The sequence below is a fragment of the Coloeus monedula genome (assembly GCF_965178545.1).
Source record: "Coloeus monedula genome assembly, chromosome: 15".
Taxonomy (NCBI): domain Eukaryota; kingdom Metazoa; phylum Chordata; class Aves; order Passeriformes; family Corvidae; genus Coloeus; species Coloeus monedula.
Window position 1 is genome coordinate 13787605 of NC_138795.1, and position 14763 is coordinate 13802367.

The following is a 14763-nucleotide window of genomic DNA, read 5'->3' on the forward strand; positions in this document are numbered from 1 at the left end:
ATAGAAAAGCGCAGAGTGACTTGCTTTTTAGGCTTTAGGGTTCTTACATGATCTGCTCATTTATTAGGAGTATTATTGTGTTTTCTAAACTAGTTGGTTTCATGTGAGCAGTGCATTTTGTACCACCCTTATTGATTCCACCCTTATTTCACACCAAGAGGGAAGAAAGCAGATGGTTCAAATGTTTTTTCTCAGGCTGATTTGTTCAGTCTCTGTTGAACTAAGTAATTATCAATGTCATTCCGCAGAGAATTATTTTTATTTGAGACATGCTTGTATTAAATGCTGTGGGAAGAAGGAGTATATTAAAAAAGACATATTTAAAAGAAAATACAGATCACTAGTATTCCAGTGGCAGATACCCTGAGGATTGTTTCTTATAGCTATGCATTACAAAACAGTTGTTCTTCAATATTTTTGCGCTTATCCTCTTTCACAAGATGAAGTGGATGTCAGACTATTCCTAATTTATTTTTCCAATATTACCAGATTAAGACTGCAGGAACACCTTTAAACTCCTTTTGATGCTTGATTTTAAAGTTTGTATTTTTAAACTGTCTCCTTTGTTTTCCTGGTCGGGGAGTGTCAGTCACAGGCAGGTGACTGTGCCTTGGCCTGGTGGCATTTAGATTCAGAAGAGAGCTGAAGCATATTCCTTAAGTCCTTCTCAATATGGGAAAGAGACAAGATGTTCAAGGGAGAGTAGAACATTAGGCTTGCTTTCCAGAAGTTATGTGGACAAACAATGGAATTTGAGTTTTACACAAAAAGGGGACAGAAGAATGGGGTTTTTTAATGAAAATTAGGTTATTTCCTGGGGAAAATGGAGGTTTGTGTTTCTATAATCTTGCACTGTTAAAGGTACATTAAATATATAAGGCTGTCTTTCAGTCTCCATTCATCACTGTATATTACCAGTGACTAGTGTAGTTTATTACTTCTTTCTGACTTTGCATTATAAACACAGCTTCTGTGCCAGGTGAAGTGCTGGGGAATGTCAGACTGTCCCTATAGAAGCTGTCCTTTCTTTTTCGTCTATTCTCCTCTTCTTCCTTTGAACAGAGCAAAAGACTACTTCTAATCCAGTAGTAAAGTTGATGAATTAATTTCTCCATTGTGAACATACAGTTTAAGCTTTCATCTTGACGTTGGAATGATTCCAGTAATTTTACATTCTATTTAAAAGGGGTATAATATCATTTTTCTGACTGATGATAGCTGTTAAAAGTAGATGCATACTATCCTAGCTGTTCTGTTTTATTCTTTCCCTAAGTTATCACCAAACTGAATGTAGTCTCTTTAAAGAAAAAAAGTTATACTAAAAGTAAAAAGCAGTTTTATTTAGATTAGATACATTTTATCTCTTATTTAATTTGTCTTGCACCACACAATAAATGGCAATTTTATGCTTTAATGCTTTTGAAGAATAACTCCAGACTACAGCTGTATCTCATCCCTCTGTAGAATTCAGAAGCAAAGCATGCTACAGGCTGGAAACAAAGCAAAATAGTTTCCAAGGATTTTCCTTTTTATAAACATTGCTCAGTGGACAGTACTCTGCACAGACGAGTCACAAGAGAAGTATCTATTTTCCAGAATATATATATTAAACCAATTCTCAAGAACAAGGTTTTAAAGTATTCAGATTTACACTGTAGTTATGCTGCTAAATGACTAACCTATTCAAGTGTAAAGATGCAGGGAAGGAAAACAGGAAAATACAATTTTCAAAAGATTTCTACTTCATAGATCACCATCTTTTCTTATTTTTAAGATCATTCATAGCACTGTGCAGGAATTGAAAATTCTTCCACAGTTTGTGGATGCTATTCCATAATCTGCTTTGTTAAAGATTACTGATGCAGTACTGGACAGGAAAGAAAGCAGAGGATTTATGAGAAGCTGCCTTTCTACGACCGTTCAGAGTTGGAGAGAGAGAGAGCATCAAGATAGGAGAGAGCCCACAGATTTTAAAAGATAAGTTGAATCTTGTAGAGATGTTTTTAAGGAAGTATGGAGGTCAGATATATGGGTCAGATATATGGATTCAGTAGGAAGTTTAAATCCAAGAAGCCTTTTATTAGGGAATGAAGGCTTTCAGGTGAGACAGGTTCATGCAGACTGCAAAGTATGGGGGGGGGTTGTCTCATTTCTTTTCTCCATGTTCTGTTTCTAATGGGGAAGGTGATGGAGTGGGCTTGAAATAGGTAGAGCTCTGAACCTCTGGTATTCTGTCTCAGGCTCTTAATAGTGCAAGACTTCATTCATCTAGACCTGAGCAAGGCTTATTGATGTGTGGTGTTTGCAGTGTGGAGCTCAGAGTGAGAGAATTCAGAACACTTTTTCCTTTTTCTCTCCTGTGTTGTGGATTCTAAGACTGGCTTAAGGTAGACTGAAAATTGTGAGGAGCACTTCCTCATAATGAAAGAGAGGAACAACAATATGGACTATATTTTTTGATACTGTTTAAAGAAAGCATCTCTCTGCTTTTCTTAATGCTCATATAATCTAAAATACATTATTTTATTTTTCTTTTAAAAATGTAATATTAAAAAAAGAGAGTACTACTTCCATTAGGTCCCAAGCTGCAGTAACAGATTCTGTTGAAGGAGCCTTTAAACCACTTGCATATATCCCTTGTTTTTAATTAAAATAACATGTTATTGTAAGGAAATACACCAAATGCAGATGTAACTACACTGCTGGGTGATGGTTAATTCTGTGAACACAGCATTGGGATATGATTCCACTGTTAAATTACACCCAGATATGTGATGGCTGGTTGAGAGTCTGTAGCTGGGACATAGAGGAGTTATGCAAATATTCACGTAAATAAAAAGATGCAAAACTTACATAAAATAGTTTTGATTTTTTTTTCCTAAACACTAGTCATCAGTCTTCAAATATTTTTTCTAGGTTTTGTTAAACTAAATTTGAATTAACTTCCTGATTATTTTACCTACTACTTTCAGGGGTGTTGGGGTGTTTTTTGGTCTGTGTTTTTAGGTAAAGCTGCATTAGAACAATCTCTATTTTGGGAGACTTGGACAAAGAAAAGGCAGAAAATTTGAATGCTAGGAGGTTAATGGTAGGAGTAGAAGAAACTTGAGCTAATTTAAATTGTATGTGTGAAGTTCAAAGTTGTACAGCTGGAGAAGGCACTCCTTGTCAGGGTAGGAATGAAGTGATATTTCTGTGTTATGCAGTTATGCTATTTGAAAAATAATTTTCATATTTCAGCTGTGGGATTAAGGGTCTTACACTGTCACTCACTGCCAGAGTGTTGATCTGCTGTCTTATGACTCTTTCAAGCTCTTGAATTCCTTCTCTTGTTTAAATGATAAAAGGACTTGTGCAATAACTGAGTTTGTATAAAGGGAATACAAATCAAATGTATGATACCTGCCCAAAGTACAGCTAATTTTTGGAGGAAAATTAACTTGAATATTTTAATGGTTTCAAAGGTTGACAAGGATTAATTCCCAATAAGGTATTCTGAAAGGGAAAAAAAAAAGAAGAAAAAAAGAAAAAAAAGAGAGAGAAAGGAAGGGAGTCAGGCAACCCCTGGGACCATACTTCTTACATTTAAAGAGATACTGAGTTGTTAATGTTTTGTCATCTCATCAGATCTTTGAACTCCTGTGCCTGATGTTACATGATTTAGCCAACTTGCGCAGAAGGCCTCAGCACAAAATTTCCATGTTGAATAGGTCATCCTCATTACTCTTGGCTGTCCATTTGCAGCAGCTAATGCAGCTATTGTGTTTTAATAAAGCAAAATAAAAAAAAACCAACCCTTACATTCCATCCAAAATGGCAGTGCTAGTAAAGCTGTGCCATATGCCATTATTATTTTGAATCAGAAATCATATTCACTGCACAATGTTTAAACAGAAGACTGTAAAATTATCTTGCGATATTGAGCAGGGCTGCTGGCAAGGCTCCGTGACCCATCTGGAGTGCTGCAGGCTCATGCAAAGCTGGATCCCAATGTTTCAGTGAAAAATAGGAGCTGGAGAGGTCTGGGAACGATGCGTGTGCAACGGTGCATCCCTATGAATACAGATGCAGTATATATAAAGTGTAGTAGAGATACATCACACAAGCAAGGATTCTGAGAGCAAAGGATCTGTAGATTCAGAAACTTCTTTGGACTTCTAAAAGGTTCTTATAGTTCTTTTTTCCCCTTTGAAATAGGGTAGGGTGGTCATATTTATTTATTTTTCTAAACAAATTCACCTTTGGGGGGGATTGTTTTTATCCTTTAAATATCTGCTTTCTGCTGTTGTCTTTAGACTTGCCATGATAAAGAGTATTGATTGATTTTTATTTTTTTCGTAGGCAAGAGCTTTGGCTCCAAGTTGGTAAAGTGGAAGTATTTTATCTTAACACAAAAGACGTTAAAGCTTTTTTTCTGCTGAGGATGCTGTGGGTTAGAAGTAGGTGACCTCCTGTCTGCCTGGGCTTGTTGGGTTTTTTTGGTTGGCTTGGTTTTTTTTCCAGCCATTTATCACCACAGTATCTTTCAACTATGTCTGGTTTCTGTCACAACAGTCCAGGATGCAGTGGTTAGGCCGCACTGCTTCCTGTCCTCAGACAGGTAATCCCAAACCCTCACTCTTGTGAGATACAGTCTTAATCTACCATAAATATGGTATAGTTAGGAGAACTCACCCTCATCTGACACTGTCCTTTCTGGGTTAGAGCACCCCATTTCCTTACTCTGTTCAGATTCTCGAGTGTGGGATGCCCTCCCCAGTGTAGGTACGTAACAGCCTCATCACACCAGCTGCTCTCTTCTATATTTTGCATTTCTGCATTTTGTTTTCTGGTTTTTTTTCTAAAACAAGAGCATTCAATCTTGGAGAAGGTAGCTCTTGCCTAATTGTGGCTGGGGTTATACACCATGTACAACCTCAGAGAGGTTTCACTGGAAGCTGAGATATGTTGTTACCCACCCTCTTGAAAAGCTGAACTTCTAGAAAAAGCTGGCAAGGGTTGAAATGTAATCAGGTAGCTTATTCAAGAACAGATTTCAGAAGGGAAAGATGTCAGGTTCTGTTCTTGAGTGTTGCTAAGTAAAGCTATTGGTGAACTTTGCTCTCTGTTTCACAAGAGGAAGGAGATGGTGATCAATAGTAGGCCTGGAGCGGCTAAAAACAGGACCTGTGGGAAGAATACATCTATGGGGTTGTTTACCTGGTTTTGTTGGCATGTGTGGAGTTGGACGCTGACAGACAGCTTTAGTCCTTTAGCGTTGTAAACTGGCTTTGCACATGCGTTCTGTGTTTGATTTGAGCCTTCTGACCCACAGGGCTCTTCCTTGCTTTTTATAGCTTTTGCACTTGACATTAACCATATAGATGGGAAACTGGTGTAATGATATTTTGTCTACACCTCATCCCACTTCCCATGTGTTTCATTAGTGTTAGGAAAGCTTCCCGTTTAGGCTGCTTGTCACACGCTGGCAATGTTTGTCTGATCTTGTACATTAATTAGTACTGGCAGGAATAAGGAATGTACAGGAGAAGAGACATGACCCAAAAATGTGTTTAAGTCATGTTCTCTCCTGGGATGCCTGTTCTTGCAAAGTATATCTTAAAGCCATCTGTGTCTAGTTCCATGGCTTATCCCCAAACTCAGTGGGTTCAAGCAAGAGGATTAATAATGATTATTACTCCACCACAATAGGAATTTCTGGTTACTTAAGAGCTTTCACATCCTTTATTAACTCCTTTAGACTTTGTATTTTAGTATCTGTTTGGTTTGTTAGAATTCTCCCTTACAACCATGAATGCTGTAGCCATAGACATCATTTTGTCAGTGCTTTTGAAAAAAGCAGGTTTACTCTATCTGCTGTCAGCTGCTCTGTGCTTAAGCACTGAGTAGCTGATGGCCTGAAAACACAAGCACCACTGATGCTGCAACTAAAAGAAACAAAATTTTAAAAAAGGAAAAACAAACCCACAATCAAACAAAAAAAAAAGTAAGTACGGTTCTCTGTGTTTGATTCCTTCTATGCCTAGCCATGGACATAGTGGTCAAATATAGGTTGGCTGGTCAGTACAAATTAAAAAAAAAACAACCCTCGGAACTGAATCATAACCCTTAGATTTTTTAGAAGGTCCTGTGATCCCTCACAGTTTGCATTTCTTGAATCAAAACCTGAAATACCAAAACATCACAATAAAGATTTAACACTAAATGGATGTTAGTTGTAAAAAAGTGTCTGGGATTCCATAGAGAGATGTGTTATCATGAGCTGTAAAGAGAAAGAAAGTGTAATTAAATATGATACAGGACAGCTTTTTATAAAGACCTTACCATTGTTTCTATTGTAGTGTAGCTTTTCCAAAACTACACAGAGCAATCCCAAGACTTGGAGAAGATCAATATTGTGTAGAAGCTATTTCTATCCTCATCAGAACAAAAATCATTTCCACAGCCTTTGCTGAATGAATATCTAAGGGATCCCATATTACAAATGATTCTCATATGCTGTTTCTGTAACAAAATCTCTTGTACTATTGTAAGGTCTCTCAGTCAAAGCTGGAGACTATATGGCTTCAGCCTTGGGGGTTTGGTAATTTAAAAATAATTTCTGGCATTTCACTTTTGAGATGAGAAGCATTTTTATAGCTGTTAGTTAGACTTTCAGTCCTGTTTTTCTTTATTTTTTTGTTCTAAAATCCTTTTTTTGTCTTAGCTGTGCTACATGAAAGAATTGATGTAGGTAATAAACCTGACCTAGTTCTAGTCTTAAAAACTGCAACTGACAGTAACTTGTTAGGGAGTTTGATCTCCTGTGAACTAATCAAGGCTTAGGTGGTAGCCTCTATGGGAAGTAGGCGGTATCATAAAAATTCCTCAACAGGTAACTTTATAAATTGGAATGAAAAGTCATAAGAAAAATGTCAGCAGAAATGCTTTCTTAGATTGCAGGGAACTGATAGCTTTCTGACATACACAAAGACACACAGTGGAAATACATCAGAGGCACACGTGTCTTTCAGTTTCTTAGCAAAAAACAGAAATAATTACCAGGTTCAAATTATCGGTGATCCAGAAGGGAATGTATAGGTGTTAGTCTGGCAGTTCACTGAGCGGGAGAGGAGGGAGATTTCAGCTCACAAGGTACTCAATGACTGAAGCTCACATCAAGAATGAAGGTAATTTAATTGGCAAGTTTCAACACCTGACACATCCTTTCTAAAGCAGGAAGAGCTGCTGCAGTCAAAGCACATCTGTCATTTATAAGGAGTTCACCTGCTCACTATATTGACCAGTGAGCTAAGAAGCTTGCTGTCTTCTCTGTTGAATTACGATTAAAAATGAAACATAAAACTCCAGAGATAAAAAACATCATGTAATATTGACATTGGAGATGCACATCAGTTACTTAGTGCTGGGTATAGCACCCATGGCAGTCAAACACTGCTTTCATACAGAGGTTTGCATTGTTCCAAGGAAAACTTGCCCAAATTGGGGTCACAGTTTGCAGGGTTGGAGGCATAGCATTGACAGCCATGGGGCTAAGGCCATGTCTGCTACTGCAATAGGCTCTATGTACAAGCTCAAAATAGTCAGCAAAGGGCTTGGTTGGGGCAGTACAAAGGAAGGCACTTCTGCTTCTCTGCCTTCCTGGGCACACAGGGAGTGGAGAGGATGCAGTGCCAGTGCTTTGCACGCCTGAGTGAATAAAGATGTATTTCTGTGTCAGCTCACATACGCTCTAACCAGTGAACATGCTAGATATGAGCAGAGCAGTGGTTGCAGGGCTGGGGTAGATTTCTTCCACTATGTAGAAGAACTGTAGAGTCATTATGCCTAACCTGAATATAAAATTTAAAAAATGAAATTGCTAGTCTCTTTGGCTGGGCCTATCCATGCTTTTCTTGGGCTACTGATATGAAAAGGACAACTCCAACTTGGCTCCTATCTCACATTTTGTGTATTGTTCAGTTTGAACATCAAGTTCATATAGTTTTGATCAAAATGATAATGGTATGAATATCTGAATTTTGGTGAAGTTTATTAGTAGAAAAGGTACATTTAAATGTTTGCTTCCTCAGGTTTCCAAATAGTGCAATATACATCTAGATGTCTACTACATGTGGGCCTTATCTGAAGCCCATTGTAATCACAGAGGGTACCACCATTGGCTCCAGCAGGCCTGTTGTGATCAGTGGGTGACAGTATAGCTTCCATCAGCCTGCATTTCTTGTCCTTTTTGGGGAAGGTACAGCTAATGCGTCCTAAATTACGAAAACTTTACTTAGTGTAAACTCCATAAACCAGAAGAGAATAAAGGATAAATAGCACAGATTTTGCAGTGAAGACTTCTGTGTTATTAAGGCTTGTGAATTTTTTTTTACCCTGAAATATATTCCAGATAAAAAGTTGTAGAGAAATACATTCATTCTCTCTGTGGCATTTATTTATGCAATAATGCACACAAAGCAATCTTTAACTATCACTGTTTAGGATATCAAGTTATCTTTAATTATCACTACAGAATGGTTGCAAAATCAAATACTGTTGGCAATCAACATTCATTATACAATAGCATGATTGCATCTGTTCATATTACTAGATAAGCAAGGAAAATCAAAACAGTGTCTGATACATCCACTAAAACTGTCTGAACAAAATATTGTATCTAACTCTCTTAATATCTCTCAGTGACTTTAATCTGATTAAAGTCCAAAGATACATAACCACAGATGCAAATTTTCTAGGGCCTCAGAAATTAAACACTGTTATATTTCAGCAGAGTGGATAGTTGGAACCATACTCCAGCTGACACGATTATAGGCACAGTATAAACTTATGAGAGAGAGCTGTCTAAATCTCTGAGGCCGCAGGTGCAGGATTATAGCAAAGCCCATTGAAACATACAGCATTCTGCCTAAATGCATGAGTATGAAATTAATTAGGCAGTTGATCACATAATAAAAGTATGATGGATAATCTAATGGAAACTACCAGCTCAAAGTCAATAACAAACTTGATTCTTTTATTAGATGCAGCCAATTTTCAATTCCTCTATTTACAGGATTTCGTGCTTAATAGAAGACCTTTTTTTTTTTTTTAATGAGAACTTAGTGTATTTCTCTCTGTTGGAAACTATAATGTGTAAGCAATGTAGAATTTGTAGATAGACATATCTGTAAGTAAATCTCTAAGATACTTGGCGGAAAAGCACATCAAAGTGCAGTGAAATAATGAGACAGGCTCCAGCTGTTGGATTCCAACAGCTTTTGATTTGTGCTCTAGTAGAAGCTCCAGGTTTTGATTCTCTGTTGATTATTTCCATGGTACTGGAGATGATTTGTGCATTATTTAAAAAATAAGCAGTATATAGCAAGCAAGGGTGAGTTTGCAAACTGCATTTGAAAGGACATTTTGCTTCCTGTTATGTTATTGCTTCCTATTCCTATGCTCTCCATAACCAGCTGCCATCGTTTTGAAAGTCCTTTTAAAATACATATGTAAAATATTTTACGAAAATGATGGGTAAGGTCATCAGAAAATGGTGCAAGCAAAAACTCCAGGAATGTCAGTTTGCAGGCAGCTTTGCTACTTCTTGTGTAGAGAGGCTATTGTGGAAATTGGTTTTTCAGAGCCTTTTGAGGCTTTCCATGTCTTACCGTGAGGCTGATACAGTTCAAGGAATTATTGCCAGTAGAACGTGAGCACCTTTAAAGAACTTTGGAGGCCTTACAGAGGACATGGGTTTAGAGTCAAATACATTGATCATGCTGCTGTGTGAATGTGCTGATGGCACTGTGCAGATAAAGATCTTGCTTTGGAGCAAATTCAAAAACATCTGGTGCCAAACTCCTCCTGATTTTTGTTTAGAATGACAGACTAAAAATCAGGACGCTTCCTGAAGGGTTGATTCTCAGTTGTTTTTAGAATTAAGGTTTACGTCTGTTTCTACTGTAAATTTTAGGGGTAGTTTATAATTTGGTGACTCATGAAGGCTGTTGCTTGTTACCAGAATGACAAAATTCAATTAAGTATACTAGAAAACTTCTGTAATTTTTAAAGTTTTCTCTTTTTCTGGTGCAACTGGATAACTAAAGGTACAATTGCTTGGACATTTCTCCACAGTTTAGCCAAAGGTACTTAAAAAGGTATTAAGAAACAAGCCCTTTGTTTTAATGTAACCTGGTGTTTCTGTTGAAATGGATTTCTCATTAGAGCAGGTTTTCTCATAGGTTTTGAACTTTACTTACAAGATGATATCACAGTAGGCAAACTACAAATGCTATTTAATAGTAGCAGGCTATATTTGATATGCCTGACTCAAGCATTCCCTTCAGAACAAGTCCATTGTAATTTCAGTATAAAATACAAAAGCAGTGCCAGGAGCAGAAGTGAAATCACATGTCTTACTGAATCCTGCATTACGTATAGCAGTCTGGAATACCTTTTGAATCAAGGGTTGAAGGTGTTCACTATCACCTGTTAGGTCATTCTCTGGGTGCAGTTTGACACCTGGGGCTTGAATCTGGTCAGTCTAAACAAACCACTTAGTTCAGGCATCCCATGCCCTGTGTCCATGTGCCAGCTGCTAACTAGGCTCTATTTTTCTCTGGCTGTGAATTAAAAAAGAAGAGTTGTCTGTTAAAAGACTTTGTGTGGGCTCTGACTGAGCTTGTGTGGAAGAAAACTATTGGATTGGTATTCCAAGAGGTCTTGGATAGCTGAATCCTTAATTTCTGCTGGACTTAGAGCTGTACAAGACTTGAAACTCTGAGGTCCTGCCAAAAGCTCAAAAATGAGTGATGTAGAAGTTTGTGTCTAAAACTTTGGGAAAGCTTGGAAATAAAGGATGGATGGAGGTGAGAGTAAGCGGGTCTTTTTAAAACTGGCAGTCGGGAACATACATCTGTTACAGATCTTTCTGCTTCGAGATGTGGTTAAACAGTGTGCTGTAAATATGTTCAACCTACTAAAGAGGAGATGAAATCTATACCCTCCAATCCTTACTTGCAGTAGTTTCCATGTGTGATGATGATTTATTATTTGCTTGTAAATGTCTGACTTAAATATCCTAGAAAGAAGTCTTAATTTGATAGTAGGGCTTATCTCTTTGCAGTTTTATTTATTTTTCTTTTAATCTTTGTAATACTACTGTTTCCTTTTGAAATGTAAACTATGGTGAGGCTAAGAAAGAGATGAAGTCACATCTTAAGCCATTTATGCAGTTCTAGAAAGCGATCTTCTGTCTACTTGATGGGATCTAGTACCAGTAAGGCTTTAAAGAGCAAACTTTTATTTGCATATTTGCAAATTCATCCAGAAATTTTAAGAAACTGATTTTTAAATATTTAAAAGAACATTCCTGTGGCAGTGCGTGCAGCTGAGGGGACAAGAAATAGGAGGCATAGGTTAGGTTCTACAGATCTTTGGGTTGGTCTTTGACACTGGTATATCTTGCTTGCTCTGGCTTTTTTCCTTTTTCTCATTGTGAAAACCAAGTGTTTCCTGGCTACCACTCCAGTCCAGCATCATAGTTACAAGTACTGGTTTGGTTTAGGTAGCAGCCAGTATCTCACTCTTTTTCTTCTGGCAGTAGTGTGGATGAGAAGAATCTTGCTGTTTCATACAGTTGCATCAGTCTGTTACATCCAAGTTTGAAAAGAAAAATCCTTCAAAAGAGCAGTGTTATGAGTAAAAATATAACCATTGAAAAAGTACATCAAACCCATCCTTGTGCCATTACTGGATCATTTGGAACCCCTAATCAAGGACACCAAAAGCCACTGATAGCATTCAAAGTCAGCACAGTCTTTGTGCCAACGAAGTGGCAGAAATATAACTTGTGTCAGAACAACGTACAGCTCACAAATATGTCTTTAAACTAGCAGTACAGAAATTGAATTTCAGGTTTAAATTCCTGGTTTAAGGGTTAAAACTGATCATCTCTGCACTTTTAATTCAGTTTTCCTTGAAAAAAATGGATCAGTTATGTCTCTGAGTTGCATTGTCAACCTGTGAAGGACGCAGTGGTAGCCTGCACACTTGTGCTAAGCCCATTTTGGCACTAAGATTTGTCAGAATGGATGTCTAAGCACCATCAAATTGCACTGAATATTAAGATGCAAATAATGAATATGCTATTGGGATATGCCTGTTGAGCACTTTGTGTGCTACTCTAGGTATACATTTTTTGTTTTCTAAACTAGTGTTTGGTTTGATATTTGCAGATATTGTTTCTTCCATACATGGTGTGTAAATGCTAAATGTAGCACCTATGATAAGTGACTAAAACATTAAGGTACATCCCAGAATATGGTAAATGCAGTATGAGGTAATGAATACAACATTGAACATCAGTGTAGGAATAGAATGTCATTTTCAAGCTCAAGGTATTTATCAGGAGAAATCAAAACAAGGCAAATGACTGGGCTAGATACATAGCAAAACAATAAACTACTTTTTATTAAAAAGAGCTGAATCAATCAGATTCACGCCTTATCTTTAATGATTGAAAGCAACAAGACTGAGGATTTGTGTTCTCAAAGTGCTAACTACTCAGTAATATCAGCTATAATACTCCCATTTAAAAAATGACCTTTTAAAGGTGCTCTATAAAATTAAATTTTAATGAGTGGTAATAAATGGTGATTCTTTCCATAGGACGAAGTGCAACACTAGCCTGAAGCTTTTGCTGTCATCAGCTTCAGTACTGTGTTACATATCCTCTTTCCTTGTTTTTGAGTATGGGAAGTATGATGATACTACAGCACTTTAAAGTGAAAATACATTTAACAGTACACTTTGTCCAAGCTGTCTTTTTGGCTGAATAATGGTGTTTCTATTGCTTTCAGGATGCTTTCTCTGAAAGTAAAAAAGTAGAAGTACTACTTGTTTTTCAGTAGTACAGTATGCCTTTTCAAGGTTCTGACATTTTCCTGTTCAATTCCTATATTGAATAAGAATTGGCTGGCTGAAGAATAATTTTGGATTAATTAAAAGTATTAAAACATGTCTACCTCTGAGAAAAACTGTACTGGCTTTTCCAAAAGAAGAACCCTAAAGCTAGTGGGCCTTCTAGGATTAATTAATAAAAACAATAAGTTTTATGAGGGACATGAGCAGAGCAGAAGGGGAAGAAAAGAGGGAGGAGGGGAAAGGAGTGGCAACTTGCATCATTAAACTGGTAAATGGTACTAGAATATCAGCCTCCCTACTATCAGCAATGATTGGAATTAATCCAGGAACTCAGAATGGGTCTGTAAATGTGTCTTCAATTGTAGCCGTTGGCATAGATTTACATTCTCGGTCCCTTGGGCACTGAATTTCATTTCCCCATTTGCTAAATGAGAACAATTTATCCTAAATCAACGATAATCAGAGTAAACAGTATTATTAATTTATTGTTTTCAGACTAGAAAAAAAAAAAAAAAAAACAGTAAAATGAAGCTCTCTACTTTTATCAGTGCTTCCCCTACCCCTTTTGCCCTGAGGATCCTATTAGCAGAAAGCTGAGCAACTCTGTTTCATCAGAAATAAATTATGCCTCACTTTTTTAATGTAACTACTGAAGGGTTGTAAAGATTAGAAATACGTTTGAACCTGCTATCACTTGATGTTATTTTCCTTGATGTTCTGAGCTTCTTTAGGGGAATGAAACAACATGTTCTTCTGAAAGCCAAGAGCAGAGCTTTTTGAAAAGAACACCAGCACGATTTTGGTTGATGTACAAAATAATTCTGATTCTGTACAGCAATATTTAAAGTAATGTATAGGCAGCCCGAAACAGAGCTGTCATAATTCCTGGCATGTATAAGAGGAAGAACGTTTGCAGGGCAAATAGGTGGCAGAACTAGTCACCCTCATTTTTTAAATGATTAGGAAACTGTAATTCCCCAGAAACAGTAGACTAATTCTCACTTTCTTTGCGAAGAAGCTAAGGATGAAAAAGCACCTTTAATTAATAAACACTGCTGGCACTACTTTGGTAACAAGCTTCTGTAAATGAAACACTTAATTGCCTCTGAACACAGTATTGTATACAAATTCATGTTACTCTTTAAGTGCTGGTCTTTGTTGTTGCTATTTTATATTTTTGTAGGAAGTAAAAGTAGCTTTGTCAGCCTCCTTGTTACTGAAAGTAGTTCCTGTCAACTTCCCATTTGTGGAGATCACTGAGGTTAAAAATGCTCCCAAAATATTCTCTCATGACAGCTAGAAGAGACAGCTCTCAGTGCAGGCTAAATCCAAGCTAGATTAAGAACTGTGTGATACTTCTGTAAATGAACCTAGGCTTTAAATCTGCAATGAAATTTTATGATGAAGGAAAACATTTTAAAAAATTAATGACTTCCAAAATAAATATATAAGAAAAATATATTTGTATATTTAAGACATTGGCACAAACTGTTTTGGACTGCTCTATAAAGCTCTGTAAATATTTTTTTTTCATTGTAGGATGTATTCTTTTATGAAATGATTGGTTTTTTTAAATTAAATCTTAGCTTTTTTGGCTGTAACCATCAAAGACTCTTTGAGATAGGCAGGAGCTGCATCTTCTAGACTGGTGAAGAAAACACGAGAGCAAACCAGCATAAGAGTATTTTGACTATTGCAGTCATGATCCTTTGGTTTTTGAGTTCCCAGAACTCTTATTTCCATTGTTAGAAGTTTTGGAAATAAAAAGCTGTAGATATTTGTAATTCGTGAGGCATACCTGCATTGGCACCATAGGAAAAGGCATCCAGGCCAGTCCGTGCTTAGGGACTGAAGAGA